Raw genomic sequence first — 16,346 nt, forward strand, 5'->3', positions numbered from 1 at the left:
ATGTATATAGTATTTATTTATAGTATATGTATATATAGTATTTATTTATATGTGTATACATTTTTTTCTTATCAATACAATACAAACTCCTTGAAGGCATCTTTGTAACCCTAGCATCTAATTCAGCACCGGGGCAAAATGGGTTACCTAATCAATACTTGCTTGCAGATCAATAAAGTCTGTTTTTCTAAACTGGAAGGCTAAACAAATTTAAAAGAGGGGGAAAAATTCATTCTGTTTGGAATTTCAAATTATTCACAAAAAGAGTTTACAAAAGAAAAATATGTTAATAGCTCCTTTCCATTTTAATTAGAGATGCCTCTGCTTTCAATTTGTTCATTGCCATAAGACAAGGTGTTTAAATGTGCTGAGCAATCAGATTAATAATAGGATTTTAAAGCAGCTTCCAGAAAATCTCAGTAGTATAGATGCTGAGATGAAATATAAAACACTCCCAGAGTTTTCAGTAGCTTAAAAAAATTCAATAAAATAAAAACAGAACTGCTCCACCCTCCAGCTTGTAACAATGAGGGTAAATCAGATAAAAATAACATTATTTTCCATTGGGCTTAAATCATTACTGGCTTCAGGCAAAGAGACACCTGGCTCTATTTGTCTTTCCAAGTATAAATACAAAGGGTTTCCTCCTGTAAAATGTCTCTGTATTTATTATAGTTTACTATTTGAGCTAATGTGAAACATTTATGTTTTAATCAGGAAAACAGGTCAAAAAAGGTCCAAACATACTGCATTCTTTCCCTTTCACAGGGTCAGGCAGTCCAGAACAGTCCACTGCAGAATTGGGAACGGCAACTCTCCACCTGGAGCCACTGCTATCACATTCTGTATATTCAAAGTGGTAATCATTCTGAAAACAATTACAAAAAAAAATGTTATTCATTTCAGCAAGCATGCACAAGAGTCCATGTCATCACAGATTCATTATAATATGGCTATTGGCTCATTGATTCTTCCATGTTGTACCTTCACCAAACATCCCCCACAATTCAACAAGTCCCCCCACATTTCTTTCCCCTCCCTCACTTATTTCTATAATTCCATCTTTCCCAATGATCAGTTAGTTCTAGAAATAGTTCTACCTCAAGCATATAGAACTGTCACAATCTCCACTTGATTCAGCCTAGTCAAAGTTGAAAATACCTCCCATTCCCTCTTTCTCAAATTGTTCCACCACCCTCCACCAATCCTGTGCTTGGTCCTGAGAAAGAGAGGGGAAAAAAAGAACAAGTCCTGATCTAATTCTCATTCAGTTTAAAATTTGACAGAGGGTAAAAGAATTAATAATCCAAACACTGAGTAGAAGACTTTCCAAGTTTTTAAGTGACTCACACAAGCTCAACACACACCCACCCCCAACATGCCATATTTCAGCACTTTTGTAGAATATCAGTTACAAGGTGGAACTAAAATACTCTTCCCTTTTTGGTACTATGAACTCTCACTTTGCTATTCCATAATCAGCAAGCACATTACATCTCACTTATGATCAAAGATAAGCCGATATAAAGAATATCACCTCACCACTTGAGAGAGGGTAATGGGGCAGGAAAGCCTTAAATTCATCTCAAAACTTTTTTTATTATCTCAAATGCAACAGAAAAGAAGATTGCTTTTATCTTTCCTTCTATAATCCTTCTCTCCAGAATAAAATGATAATGGTCCTGGTCACAGTTAATATCAGGAAAAATAATATGTGTTCTTTATTGGGGGTAATTTTTAAAGGCCTTTCTTTAGAGAGACCTGGTACAGAGAGAGAGAGAGAGAGAGAGAGAGATAGAGAATGTAGGTGAGACAATACTACATGTATGGTCAGACTTCTCAAATAGTTTAGATTTATTAAATGTGATCCTTTTTTATTATTTTATGGGGGTTAGCTTCCTTGATGGGGGGAGGAAATATTAAGAAATGTAGGTCTGGTAAAAAAAAGAACAATAAAAATTATAAGAAAAAAGGGAAGGGAAAAGGCAATCATATTCTGACCATCTCCATTCCTTTTTACCCTACTTCAATTGTTGAAGATAACAAAGATAAATAATACCTTCTATTTGTTATCTTCAACAATAATAGCTTCTATTTGTTTAACATTTTGAAATTTACAAAACACTTGTATATATATATATATTATATATATTATATCTATATATATTTCTTTGTTTAATAAACACAATTAAGTGGCACAGAAAAATAGAAGACTGGATCAGGAGTGAGGAAGTGAAGGTCAGATTTGGTCTCAAACAAGCTAGCTGTGTGACTCTAGGTTAAGTCATATAATCTCTGTCTGCCTCACTTTCATAAACTGTAAAATGGCATTGATAATGAAAACATAAAACTCACAGAATTCTTATTAAGTTCAAATGAAATAATAATTGTAAAGTATTAGCATATTTCCTGGCACATAGGGGGTGCTATTGTTTTCCTTCCTTTCTCATTAGGCTTACTATCTTTCCATATAGAGGGTGCTATTGAGTGTTTTCCTTCTACTGTCATTAAGCCTAATACCTTTCCACAAGGAAAGATATTAATTATAATCCTCATCTAACAGACAAGTAAAACTAAGTTTCAGAGAGTTTAACTGACTTATCCAATGCCACACTGCCATAGGGGAGAAAAAAATAGACAAACCCAGATCTTCTGACTCCAGGTCCAGGGATCTTTCTACCATGTTGCATTAATATAGTATTAGGAGAAGCTACAAGAAATTATTGATTATGTAAAAAAATTGTCATATGAATTCAAAAGACCAAGATTTCAGATGGGAGCTCTCTCCATCGGCAAAAATTGGAATTCATCTACGAATAGGTAAGTAATTCCTACTTGATTGCCAGTATTATATAGGGTACTTTAAATTAATTATGTCACTTTCCAAACTTCCTTTGACTGAGAATAGTTTGCCCTCAGCACTGAACTTCTGGACAGCTCCAGTGTAAGGAACTTAGATAACTATAAGGAGAAATGGGAGCTATCATGGTAGTGAGAGAGAACCATCAAGAAAAAATAAAAGGATTCCCATGAAGCACTGAAGGTCCAGTCTAGATAACATAAATTTTCAGTGAAAGAAGTTAGCATGCTTACTTAACTTCTTCCAGCAGCAGACATCAGCAGGCATGTATGTATGAATAGATAATATGAATGATGAAGTAGTAACCCAGAAATGAAGTTTGGCTGAGAATTAAATAGCAAGAGATAAAAGGGTCAAAAAAAAATCAAGGCAGATGACAGGGTATAATTGACCTTTATTATTATATCATCAAGACTACTAAGGGAGAAAATGCAAGGGCAGAAGAGAGGTGATGAATTGGGGGAAAAAAAGGATATAGTGACTATAGATCTTGGGCATAAATTTAAAAGGAATAAGGCAGAGTACAATGTGGAAGGAAAGGAGATTATGATCAGAGAAGAATTTCAAAAGTCTAGATTCATAGAGATTAATAGATTGAGATGATGATAATACCAAAATCCAACCACCATTGAGTGCAAAGTAACAGGTCTTAGAAGTTCAGAAAGGTGTGGAACTGACAGGCCACAGTATTTTATGATTTATCAATGTGTATACTGAAGACAAAAATAAGAGGCTGAGTGGGAAAGGCTGACTATGAGCCATCTAATGAGATCTTAGAATAAAGAATACAACAAGATCTGAATAGGGTAACATTGAGGACAGAATCATCATTAAAAAAAAAAAGAAAGACTGAAAGAAGAAAGAGAATTGGAAAAAAGAAGTGAGGACAAAGGAATGATCCATTATTTTTCTCTTGGTTCAGTATGTCACAATCAAATGATCATAAAATTTCACAACTAGAAAGGACTTAGTAGAACTAGTCCATCTCCCTTCATTTTACAGCTCAGGAAACTGAGGTTCAAAGAAGTCAAGTGACTTCACCAAATCAAAGAGGAAAGTAGCTATTATTATTCTATCTCCAATGTCCTTGACAAGACTACTATGGTTCCATTGGAAGATTATTATGAGCTAGATCAAGGCAAAAAAAAGTAGAGCAGACAAAGTAGGAAACACTTTTCTTCCTTGCTTCAATTTAACCTCACTCTTACCTCAGCTAAGAATGGGGCTATACCAGAAATCAAAGCTTACAATTGTATTATACAACTGAATACCAAGTTAATTCACTTCATAAACATCCATTAGATGTTTATAATATATAAAGCACCATCCCAGAAAACAGCACAGTAACCATGAAAACATGGTTCTGGGAAGGAACAAACAATAAAAGGCTTAGAACTAAAAAGAACCTTAAACAGGCCATGGAATCTACTCTATTCTACATGTAAGAAAACCAAGGCTCAAAAAGCCTCAATAAGGATCACATATTAGTAGTGCCTTAAGCAGATTTTCCTCCTTGAACTACAAGAACTACTATTGTTATCGAGCTCTTCCTTATATGAGGTAATAAAGATTGCAAAAACAGGACAAAAAATTCCTGGATAAGAAGACTAACTTTCTTCTTTCTAGACCCGCCCCCCATTGGTCTTAACAAATGATGCTGTGCCAGAGTGAACATTTCTGGCCTGTAGGCTTAAGTGCCTTTATTGAAAAGTTCTAAGTAGCATTCTCAGAGAAATCTGCTGTTCCACTGATGTGGAAAATGACCTATCAAAATTAAGTAATAGATGGTTGAGTTACTATTCTGCAGATGGGAACTTGAGGATTCTTTTTGGAAAAGAGGCTCTATTTAAAAAAAATACAAAGAGTGGAATTTAATCAAGAAAATAGGAATGAATTAAAGAAAGAAAATCATTTATTAAGGACTGTGTTCCCAGAAATGCATTCCATTTATTCAGAGGTCTTCTACCACCAAAATCATGATCCATAAGAAAAAGTGTTGGATTTAGAGTCAAAAATCCTGGGTTCAAATTCCAATTTTGCTACTCAAAAACTGAATGACCATGAACCACATCGGGGAGGTGATGCCATGACAAGCTTGTGAATTGGATTTGAGTGAGGGGGGCTGTGTTAAGTCACTAGCCTCACTTTCTCCTTCAGAGCTGTCTGGGTCCAGTGGTCAGATATGAATCAGGATGACTGGAAATGGTCCTGGATACGAGGCAATACAAGGCAAACTTTCCCAAGGTCACACAGTTAGTAACAGCCAAGTGTCTGAGGCAAGATTCAAACTTCTGTCCTCCTGAGTTCAAGGACAGTTCTCTATCCACTGTGCTACCTAGTTGACCAGTACAATGGATAGAGAACTGACTATAGAATCAGGAGGACAGGAGTTCAAATACGACCTCAGACATTTACTAGCTGTGTGGCCTTGGCAAGTCACTTAATCCTGATTGCCTCACATCCAGTTGAACTGATTCATATGTGGCCACTGGATCCAGATGATTCTAGAGGAGGAAATGAGATTGGTGACTTAGCACAAATCCAATTTGTGAGCTAGTCATGGCATTGCCTCCCTGATTTTGTGGTCTTCTTCAGCAATGAAGGTCAAAAAGATGAATGACCTTGAGTACTTGAATCTCTTTGGGTTTCAGTTTCCTCGCCTGTAAAATAAAGGGCCTAGTCTAGGAAAAACCTCTAAAGTTCTTTCTACTGCAAAATCTATGAATCTATTATCCTATGAAAATAAACTATATATTCCCACAACCACTGTTAGAACTTTATGAGCCCTATCAGAAATATCCCAAATCCCCAAAAAAGTTCAGACTCCTAGTTCTTGATTCAAATCAGATAAAGTTTTTATTCTAATTAGTGTAAGGCATCTTACACTCTTAGACTCTTAGGAGAGAGGGGGTTTCAATCTGTACAATGCTAGGCTTGTGAAATTCCTTTAATAATTATTCAATTTAGTTGAATTCAAGGAATTCTCCATTATCTTCAGACTCCTTTTAAAACTCTTCACAGGAGCAGCTAGGTGGCAGTGGATAGAGCACAGGCCCTGGAGTCAAGAGTACCTGAGTTCAAATCCTGCCTCAGGCACTTAATAATTACCTAGCTGTGTGGCCTTGGGCAAGCCACTTAAACCCATATGCCTTGTAAAAAACCTAAAAAAAAAACCCAACTCTTCACAAATGTCTACCTCCTTGACTTTCTAATATTCTTACACATTAATCCCCTTTAGGAACTCTACAATCGAGCCACAGTGGCTCACTCACTCATATACTACCACATCCATATATACTACACTCTGCACTTGCTGTCCACTAGACCTGATACATATTCTCCCTTTACCTTTACCTTCACCTTCACCTTTTGGACTCAGTGGTTTCAGTCAAGGAAACTCAAAACTACCTAGAACTTATTTTGTATATTTTCTGTATATACTTTTATATATGTGTGTGTACTACCTATTAGAATGTAAACTTCTTGAAGGCAGAGACTTTCTATTCTGCCTCCATAATCCCTAGCAATTCACACAATACCCAGTGAGTAGTGGGAGTTTAACAAAATGCTTATTGATTGAGTATACACATCACAGATCTCAGATTCATCCAAATGTCAAAGTCACGCTGCTTTACATTTGTACATCACTTAGTTTATAAAGGGTTTTAAGGAACATTATCCCATTTGATCCTCACAACAACCACTGAACAAATAGATTCCTGTTCTCTTTACTTCAATTGGCAAATTGCCAGTACTCACAGCAGCTGTGTGTTCCTTCCTGCCCAGCCTTTCTGATAGATCAAAACAAAATAGAGAGATGTACCAGGCTATTTCTCAGGGCAACAGAGTTTAATTTAAAGGGGGGAGAAGCAGCAGCAAATAATCATAAACGGTACTGCAGGATTAAACAGAAGGAGGAGAAGCAAAGTAAAGATTGTTGAAAAGCCTCTGGCTAAAATGAAGAGATATCAATATAACTCAAGGAACCCAGTGGGTGAAACAGAATAAATGCATTTTCTTCCCATAAATGTTCATTTTTTCCTTGTACTTTTTTTAAATCTGATAATGTGAAATGTACAAAGTGACCTTGTAATCTGATAAGGTTCAAAGCTTCTCATGCAGGACAAGCCCTGCCTTTTAAGTGTTCAAAGTCCTATATGGACTAAGCTTGAGAAGAATTAGACCAGTGAAATGAGTACAGTTCTAATTCAGATGAATGAGGATGCTCACTTGACTATGTGAAAAGTTTAGGGGAATGATCATAATTCCAAAATGCATAAATCAGACACACAAATTATATCAAAAACTCCTTTATCCTTTATCATCAAGGATTCAAGAACAAAGCATCTTAATGAGATTTTTTTCTTTAAAAAAGAAACATAATATACTAAAGTTACCATGGATGGGAACCCTGCCCCCCCAGGAATGAACCACATATCATTTCTGGTTATAATTTTAATGATGCACATACCTTTTGTATTCATTGATAAAAATGTACTGTTTTTAGGAATTGCTTTTAAAACATTCTTTTTCATTAAATGATATTCATTTTGATTTCCCTAGATTAAAATACCTTGTTTTGTGGTTTGTTTTTTTTTCCTCTTCCAACTTTATGGACTATTGGAAAGAGGAGGAACAGTAGTCTGGAGTCTACAATTCTGGTGCTATCCTGTGTCAGTGATTAGTAACTTCATCTAGAGCAAACTGCCTCATTCCAATAGCCCTCAGTGTCCTTATCAGCAAAAATAAAGGACTGAATTACACAATGCAGCATACACATACAGCAGAAATAATGCAGATTTGCATAAGAGGACATGGGTTGAAAATCTTGGTTCTATTCTTTACAAGATGTAAACTGGGGAAATTACTTTACCTCTCTAGGAACATATATAGCTATAACTGGAGAGGAATTCCAAAGTCATCTAAACTAATTACCTTCATCTTCAGATGAATGAAGAAACTGAGGCCCAAAGCAGTTTGGTCAAGGTCATATAGGCAGTAAGTTAAAAAAAATCATAGAGTAGAAGGAGAGTTTGATTAGAAAATCCCTAATGCCCCTTTCAAGATTTAAATCTGTGATCTCAATGTCTCCAATATCTCTTCCAGATCTAATATTGTTTTATATTTACATGGTCATTGCTCAGAGAAAAAAGGAAAGCCATTACATCATTGCCAGGGGCAAAATTAAGGAAATGATGTTTTAAAACAAGATATCCACATGACCACAGAAGGTAGAAGAGGCACAGCAATCATTCTCTTCTAGGATATTAGCCAGACAGTCTACAAATACATCAGCATCCAAAGCACAAGTAGTAATTAAGTTACACACAAAAAGAATGTGGTACTGTAGTAAAGGCTTGTAAACTTCCTAATTGTATATGCCTGTTTTAAGCACAAGCAGGTGACCCTTCTATTTCCTATTGTTAGAGGGGCATGGAATAGCATAAATCATTGAAATAACATATACAAATAATTTTTAAATACTAATTTTAGGCATTTGATTTATTTCCAATGCCTTTTTTAATTAAAAAATTAGCTACTATGCTCCACTTTCTTATTCTTCAGATCTCTGGTGGCTGTGTTAACAATTGGTAGTTAGAGAAAAGAAAGAGAACAAACAAGAAGCTTGGATAGTGTAAAAGCTGGATAAGAATTGCTTAAAAGCAATACTGAACTATGATTTCAAAAATTATCTGTTAAGCAAGAAAGCTTAAGGAATTAATTAAAATAAGACAAACTGAGGACCAGAAGTTGCTCCTATTGTTTAATCTAGAATTGGCCACAGTACACTAAACAGTATATAAGTAACATGGTCTTAACCCTATTGCTCTTATCATATATAGGATCATATATGAAAAAATTTAAAAATCACACAAATATTCGTACATATATGTAAATGCAAGCACAAATAGATGCAAATGTTGAAAGAGACAGATTATATACATAGATGTATATGGATGAATGAATGAAAAAAGTATTTGTCAAGTTTTTACTATATTCAAAATACAATGATCTATTCTACAATACCAGGACTAGAAGTGCAGAGTCTCAGTAGTCTAGAAAATCCTCATAAAATTTTTTTACCCTCCCTTCATACCAAAGAAGAAATCTATATTTTCCTTTTTTTATGGGGTATTTACAGTATTTTATTGTAAAATTTCAGTTGACACAAATTTTATGAACTTCTGAGTTCCTAAACTTTTTCTGTTATCTGCCAGTCTTTTAGAGTTTCCACAAAATTCTGAAAAAATACCTATTAATCTTTTATGCTTATCTGTGAATATATTAAACCTCATGGGGAAAGTCTTCGTGTGGAAAAGATAATGTACTCTGCTAAAAGTTAGAAAAAGAAGCAAGCATTTTTATATAAGTTATCATTTATATAATATTTGAAGGCTTACAAAGCACTTTACAAATATTATCTCATTTTATCGTCACAACATCCTTGAAAGGTAGGTGCTATTATTATGTCCAATTTACACATTAAGCATCTAAGGCCAGATTTGAACTCTGGTTTTCTGAAGTCCAGGTCCAGATCTCTATTCATCTTTCCATTCAGGTGTCCCTTTTCTCAAGAAGCTCACATTCTGGATCTATGTGTTGACACTGTCTTAACATAGTTAAGGAATTACTTTTAAAATCATTTCCCAGTGGAAAGAGTAGAGGATTTGTATTCAAAGGACATCAGCATGAATAATTCTTGCTCAGCTTCTTACCAGTCACTTAAAACTCTTTAAGTTTCAGTGCTCTCATCTATGAAATGGGGATAAAATTACCTCTTGTGCAGTTATGAAGAATGAGACAACATTTATAATAACTGTGAATCTTAAAACACTAACAAATATCTTCAGTATGACCTTGGGCAAGACAAGACTTTTGTGAGTGTGCTTTCTCATTTTTTTTCAGATAATAGTGTTGAATTAAATGATTGTTAAAAGTCCTTTCCAACTCCATTGTCAACCTTGTCCAGAATAGTTTAGATGTTTTATCCAGGAAAGCCACAGTAAAAGAGAAACAGTGAGACAGACATCAATTATCTGTTACAATTGTCTCTACATTGCACTGATTTCCTAACAGAAAAACCTGAATGTACTCTTGTTTCCCACAAGAAATATCTTCCCAGCTCAGTGGTTGTCTTTCTTTGTAAACCTCTGTTCAAGTCTACATACAAATCCACCAGAGTAAATGTGAGTTTCACTATTTTTTCCTCATTTAAAAAAGCTTTCCCTCCTTTCATCAAATAGTGTTGCCTCTAATTCTACCCCATGAATTACCTTTCTCCATTCTTTCCATTTGAGATGGATTTCTTGTTACACTATTCTGGAACTACTCTTGATCACCTACCCTGAAAGTCAAACCTAGATTGTTCTAGTATCTTCAATCATTTAATTCAACAAAACCAAATATTTACTAAGTGTCTCATATGTGGTAGTCCCTGTGCTAGGCTTCCCTCCCACATTTTATGCTTCAGGGATATTTTAGGCACCCTCAACCTTGCAGTCCTAGATCTTCTATCTTCCCACCTAATAATAGTTTCTCCAACCCTATTTCAGGTTTGCTGATTCCTAAATAGTTTCTGGGACATATCCTCAACCATTTCAAGTTGATATTAACTATAATTTGCCATAATTTTATACTTAACATGCACATAATAACATATTTTACTATGGTTTATGCTTTTATTATAGGGTATTTCCCTTGATTTGACAATAATCCAGTGAAGAAAGTGGAAATTATAAATTGAATTACAGATGAGAAAACTAAGGTAGAGAGGTTAATTAACTTACTCACAAACACAAAGACTGTGGCAGAGGAAAGAATAGAATTTGTGTCTCCTGATTCAAATTCCAAATCCAAATCCTTTATCAACTACATGACCCCTTTCCATACCTCAGAATTATAATTCTATACCAGTTAGGTACAAGATTTAGAGTTGGGAGGGATCATAGAGGTCATCTAACCTACCCACACTTTTTTGAGATGAGGAAGTTTAAGTCCATGAAAGTTCAATTATTTGTCCAAGATTATACAATAGAAGAGCTTACTTGCTCTAGGTCTTTTAATGTTTTTTCTATTCTATCATCAGTATGTGGTACTGTGGAAGTGGAAAATGTGTGAGACAGGGAGTTAGGAAGATTTCAGTTCAAATGTGACCTCAAATGGTTAATAGCTGTGTGACCCTAGGCAAGTCATTAACCCCATCTCAGTTTCTTCATCTGTAAAATGAGGATAATAATGGTGTCTTCATCTAAGGGTTGTTGTGAGGGTAAAATGAGATAAAACTTATGAAGCACTTTTCCAATCATAAAGCCTGTGTAAATGCTAACTATTATTAACAATGTTATTAATTTGTACTTAATTTTTTTCTAAAAATCACAGAGTAACCTGACTCCTAATATATATAACATACAGTTTGGTGATATCTCTCACAGATATAATCTATCCGCATAATTCTGGTGACAAATAACATGACTAATTTTTTTTGACAGAGGTTAACTGTATATAACTCTTAGTAAATGTAATTATGTCAGAGGGAATAATTTAATCAGTGGTAAATCTGAAACAATGTAACAAAAAGCCATTTTATTATAGGATTTACTCAATTTGCTGAAATGATATTCTCTTTAACACATTATCATCCTTAACAGCTAAATCACAAGGAAAACATGTACTTTCTTCCTGTCTTATGGCTAGATTTCACAGACCTGTCACTCTTGCCTGAAGAGAATACTTCTCATTTTTGATGAGACTTGTATTGTGATTTCTAGAGATCCCAGTTTAACTTATTTATTTATTTAACTTATTATTTTGTAACTAAGCTAGATAGGGACTTAGTCTGCCTAAAGGGGAACATCAAATTCCTTAAAGGCCATTATGATAATTTCTTTGCTTATGATAATTAAATTATCTGTACATAAAATAAATATACCTTGAAAGAGAAGAAAAAGCATCTAGCAAGATTCAGAAAGACCATAAACCCTGCAGGACAAAAATTCCACTAGCAATCAGGCAAAAAAAAAAAAAAAAAAAAAAAAAAATATATATATATATATATATATATATATAACAAAGTACTTTCACTCCAATTTTACCAATTCAGGAAACAATTATGTGACCCTGTATACATAATAATAATTCTCTCCTTGGAGAGAAGGTGTCAACCTGCATTGATACATGGAATTTCAGGGGCAGCTAGGTGGCACAGTGGATAGAGCACCTACCCTGGAATCAGGAGGATCTGAGTTCAAATGTGACCTCAGACACTTAATAATTACCTAGCTGTGTGAACTTGGGCAAGTCACTTAACTCCATTGCCTTGTAAAAGCCAAAAAAAAAAAATCTAGCATGACACAGGTAATTTCTGCCTCTGAAACTTCTCTAGGTCTCTATCTCTATGTGGCAGAAATTTAGATAAGCAATAGTTACAGAGCCAAAAAAAAAAAAGCAATCCTTGCCTCCAAAGTCTATTGAAGGCTGGGGGTGTGGGGTGGGGAGGAGAGAATAAGAAGGGGGAGAAAGATAAGCAGTTCCAAAAGGGAAGTAGAACTAGTAAGTAGGAAGACAAAAAAGGCTTCACAGAATTTACAGCTATCATTGACCCTTCAAGGAAGCTAGGAACCCTTAAGGGCAGAGATAATGACTTAGCCCAGCCAAAAAAAACATGGCAATGAGAGGTAGCATTTGAGTCTGGGGAGAGGAAGTAGGGAAAAGAGAGACTAGGAGATAATGAAGATGAGAAGTCTAGGAAAACTGGAGAGGATTTTTTTAACCTGTTTTGAAATCATATTCAATAAGCCATCACCCTGAGAAAGAATAGGAGGAAGAGAGAAAGAGAGAAAGGAAAGAAGAAGGGAGGGAAGTTGGAAGGGGAGGGAAGGAGGAAGGGAAGACTATGAGGAACTAATTTGGGTAAAGAAAAAAAGGCAAAAAGAAGATAGACGGGCACTGAAAATAAATTTTATATCTTTCCTGCTATGAATCTGATTTTATGTCTAGCTAAATGACTGAAAGGTACAAAAGATTGTGAAATACAATTTAAATGCAAAATATAAATAGCTAACCCATGGCAATGTTTCTACTTGGAATGGAACTTGACTTACAAATGATGATCAGATAAATAACATAATAAGTGACTCTAAGAAAATTTGAAACAAAAAATCAAAAGTTATTCCAAATATATACCAGTTTATTGTTTAAGTCTTGAACTTAAGGACACATTTAACTCCAGAGTGCCTTCTGGGAAAGAGCCAAATCCCACCGCTTCACTAACATTGTCAAAACAATAATTCTCAATTGTAAGAAATTTTTTAAAATGTTTTAGATATCCAGCCAATTAAAAATTAACTCATAATACATTTAATGTTGACCCTCACAAAGTTACCTGGGGAATTGATTCTCATGATACCCCCAGAACAATCTCCCCAGTTTATTTGGGGACCACCCAGTAGATTTAATGACTACCTTATCAAACTCAAAGCCACTTCCTACCAATCTTTCTTCCATCTCTAGAGTGGCCCAGAACAGAAGGGATGAAATCAGTAATGATTTGGACTCTCAAGAGAATCACCCCAATCCCAGTACATTGTAAAACATTTCAGATAAGAATAATAAGACACTTTCCTCTGTCTATTTTCCTCTGCTGGGAGGGAGAGAAGGCAGAAAGGAAGATAGATATGAAATATCACATATGTCAGATATTTTCAGTTTCTCAAACTAACTTCACTGAATTTTTTTTATTTTGTTTTTTATTTGTTCTTTTTTGTAAAAGAAATCTATTATAAAAGAGGATTCTTAGAGGAGGAAAGATGAATGTGAGGGGGCATCAAGGTGATAAAAAATAAAAGACATCAATAATATTCCATTCTTTAATTTTTAAAAATATTTCAGATAAATCAAGATGGGCCCTCAACAGAAAGGTTTAGGGAACCCCTAGTCTCAGAAGATTTTTACTTGCTCTCAAAAGTTTCATCCTAAATTCTAGCTTCTCCTTAAGTAAAACTTAAGAATCAATGTCCCACATCATCCCAAAGTGAGAAAAAAACAGTGAACAAGAATTTAAGAGACCACTATGTGCCAGTCAATTAATATACATTTATTAATAGTCTATTGTCAGGGCGGAGCCAAGATAGTGACAAGAGAGGATCCTCTCTTAGGCACTCTCTCATAAAACTTCTAACTAAAGACTCTCTAACTAAATTTTTGACAGACAGAACCCACAGCGGGACTCAGTGCGGCAGTTCTCCTACTCAAGGTAACCTGGAAAAGAGCAGAAAGGCTCTGCTCCCCGGGGTTGGAGGGGCGGCCCGCCAGAGGGGTGGCCCACCAGAGCCAGCCTCCCGGAGGAAGCCCCAGGGTGCTGAGAGCCGCAGCTCACAGCAGCAAGGGAGTTTTTATAGTTGAAGCACAGGAGAAAGCTGAATTCAAAGATAAAATATGGTGTAAAAATGGAGTCAATAGAAAAAAAGGGAAATGTAATGGGAGAAAGAAAAAGAAGAGGGGGAATAGGCCAAGATATTTCATATAATAAGAGCTTTCTTTATTACAATGAGCTATTGCAATGATATGGAAGGGGGGAAGGTGAGGGGGAATGAGGGAATCTTTGCTCTCATCAGAGGTGGCTAGGAGAGGAAACAGCATATACATATATATACTAAATGGGTTATAGACATTTGGAGTAAGAAGGAGAGAAGGGGGACAGGGGGAAGGGTGGGGATGTGAATGATGGAGGAGAGGATTGACCATGGGGGGAGAGTGGTCAGATATAACACATTTTCTTTTTTACTTCTTGCAAGGGGCTGGGATTGGATGGCCTGTCCCGGACTATAGGGCCAGGTAGACTCTGGGCCTAAGGGGTGGTATGGGGGCTCAGGGCCTCTTGGCCCCAGGACCAGGGATCTGTCTGCTGTGCCACTCAGTGACCCTACAGCAGAGTCAGAGTGAAAGGAGAGAGAAAATATAGTACATGGTAGTGGAGAAATACGAAGGAGGGAGTTGTGATCAGCAATGGCAACAGTGGAAAAATATGGAAGTAACTTTTGTGATGGACTTACCATAAAGAATGTGATCCACGCACGACAGAGTTGGTAGTGTTGGAACACAGACTGAGTACATTTTTTATTATTATCATTTGGGGGGGGTACAGGGTAAATAGGGCTGGGTGGACTGCCTGGGGCCACACAGCAGGGTGATCCTTGGGTGTCTGAGGCTGGATTTGGACCTGGGTGCTCCTGGCTCAAGGGCCAGTGCTCTGTCTGCCACCCAGCCACCCCTACTATTATTACTATTTTATTTTAGGTCTTTTTTTTCTTTTTTTTGGTTTTGCAGGGCAGTGGGGTTGGGGTGGCTTGCATGTCACACAACTGGGTGATTGTTGGGTGTACGGGGCCGGATATGGGCTCGGGTGCTCCTGGCTCCAGGGCTGGTACTCCATCCACTGCGCCACCTGGCCATACCTACAATTATTACCATTATTTTTTTTAATTTTAATTTCTCTCCCCCTTACTTTATCGCTCAAGTGAGTCTATATTTGGGGGAGGGGTATTTTGTTTACGCTTAATCAAGAATATTTTATTAATGTATAAAAAATTATTTGTACAAAATGAGAATAAATAAATATTAAATAAATAAAAAATAAACAAAAATATAGTATATTGTCTATCAGGCACGGTGCTGAGCAATGTAGATCCAATGAAGGCAAAAAATTGTTCCTGTTCTCAAGGAGTTCATATTTTAAAAGGAGAGCCATGATATAAACAACTATTTATAAGCATGAAACAGAGAGTTAAAGTATATATAATGAATATGAGATAATCAACAGAGGGACTAGCATTAAGGGTTATCAGGAAAGACTTCTTATAGAAGGTGATATTTTAGCTGGAAGTGAAAGGAATCCAGGAGGTGGAGATGATCAGGAAAAGAATTCCAGGAAAGGGAGACAGCCAGTGAAAATGCCTTAAGTCAGGAGATAGGGTGTCTCATTCAAAGAACAGCAAAGAGGCAGATCTTACTATATCCAAGAATACTGTGATGAGAATAAGGGGTAAAATGAATGGAAAGTTAGGAGGGGACCAAGTTATAAAGTGGTTTGAATATTTAACAGATGGTTTCATATTTGTTCTTGGAAATGATAAGGAGTTGGTGATTAAATAGGGGGATGGGGAAAGGATGGGAAGGATGTAACCAGCAGACTTCTACTTTAGGAAGAACAATTTTATAACTGAATGCAGATGGACTAGAGTAGAGAAGAGACCTGAGGCAGAGAAGACATACCAAAAGCTATTACAGTAGATCAGGACTAGTGCCAATGTCACAAAGAAGAGGGAAAGTAGGGAAGATAAAAAGTTAAAAAGTTAAGCTAAATAGGAATTGACAACCAATTGGATATAAAGGGATGAGAGGGAGTGAGAAATCAAGAATTATGCCTAAGTTGAGAATAGAGTTGACTGAGAGGAAGGTAGTACCCTCAACAGCAAAAGGAAAATTAGAG

The 16,346-nt window shown here is 36.0% G+C and overlaps 1 protein-coding gene across 4 annotated transcripts in view; it reads right to left on the bottom strand.

Annotated features, from left to right (window-relative positions):
• Nucleotides 1–16,346, bottom strand: part of ELAPOR2 (endosome-lysosome associated apoptosis and autophagy regulator family member 2) — a 337,228-nt gene that overhangs the window by 117,364 nt on the left and 203,518 nt on the right. For all 4 annotated transcript variants that reach the window (XM_074194058.1, XM_074194061.1, XM_074194059.1 and 1 more), the window contains one exon: nucleotides 748–868. The gene's annotated coding sequence lies outside the window, so the exon portion shown is untranslated. The remainder of the gene's footprint in view (nucleotides 1–747; nucleotides 869–16,346) is intronic.

Source organism: Macrotis lagotis, chromosome 7 (assembly GCF_037893015.1).
Source record: "Macrotis lagotis isolate mMagLag1 chromosome 7, bilby.v1.9.chrom.fasta, whole genome shotgun sequence".
Lineage (NCBI taxonomy): Eukaryota > Metazoa > Chordata > Mammalia > Peramelemorphia > Peramelidae > Macrotis > Macrotis lagotis.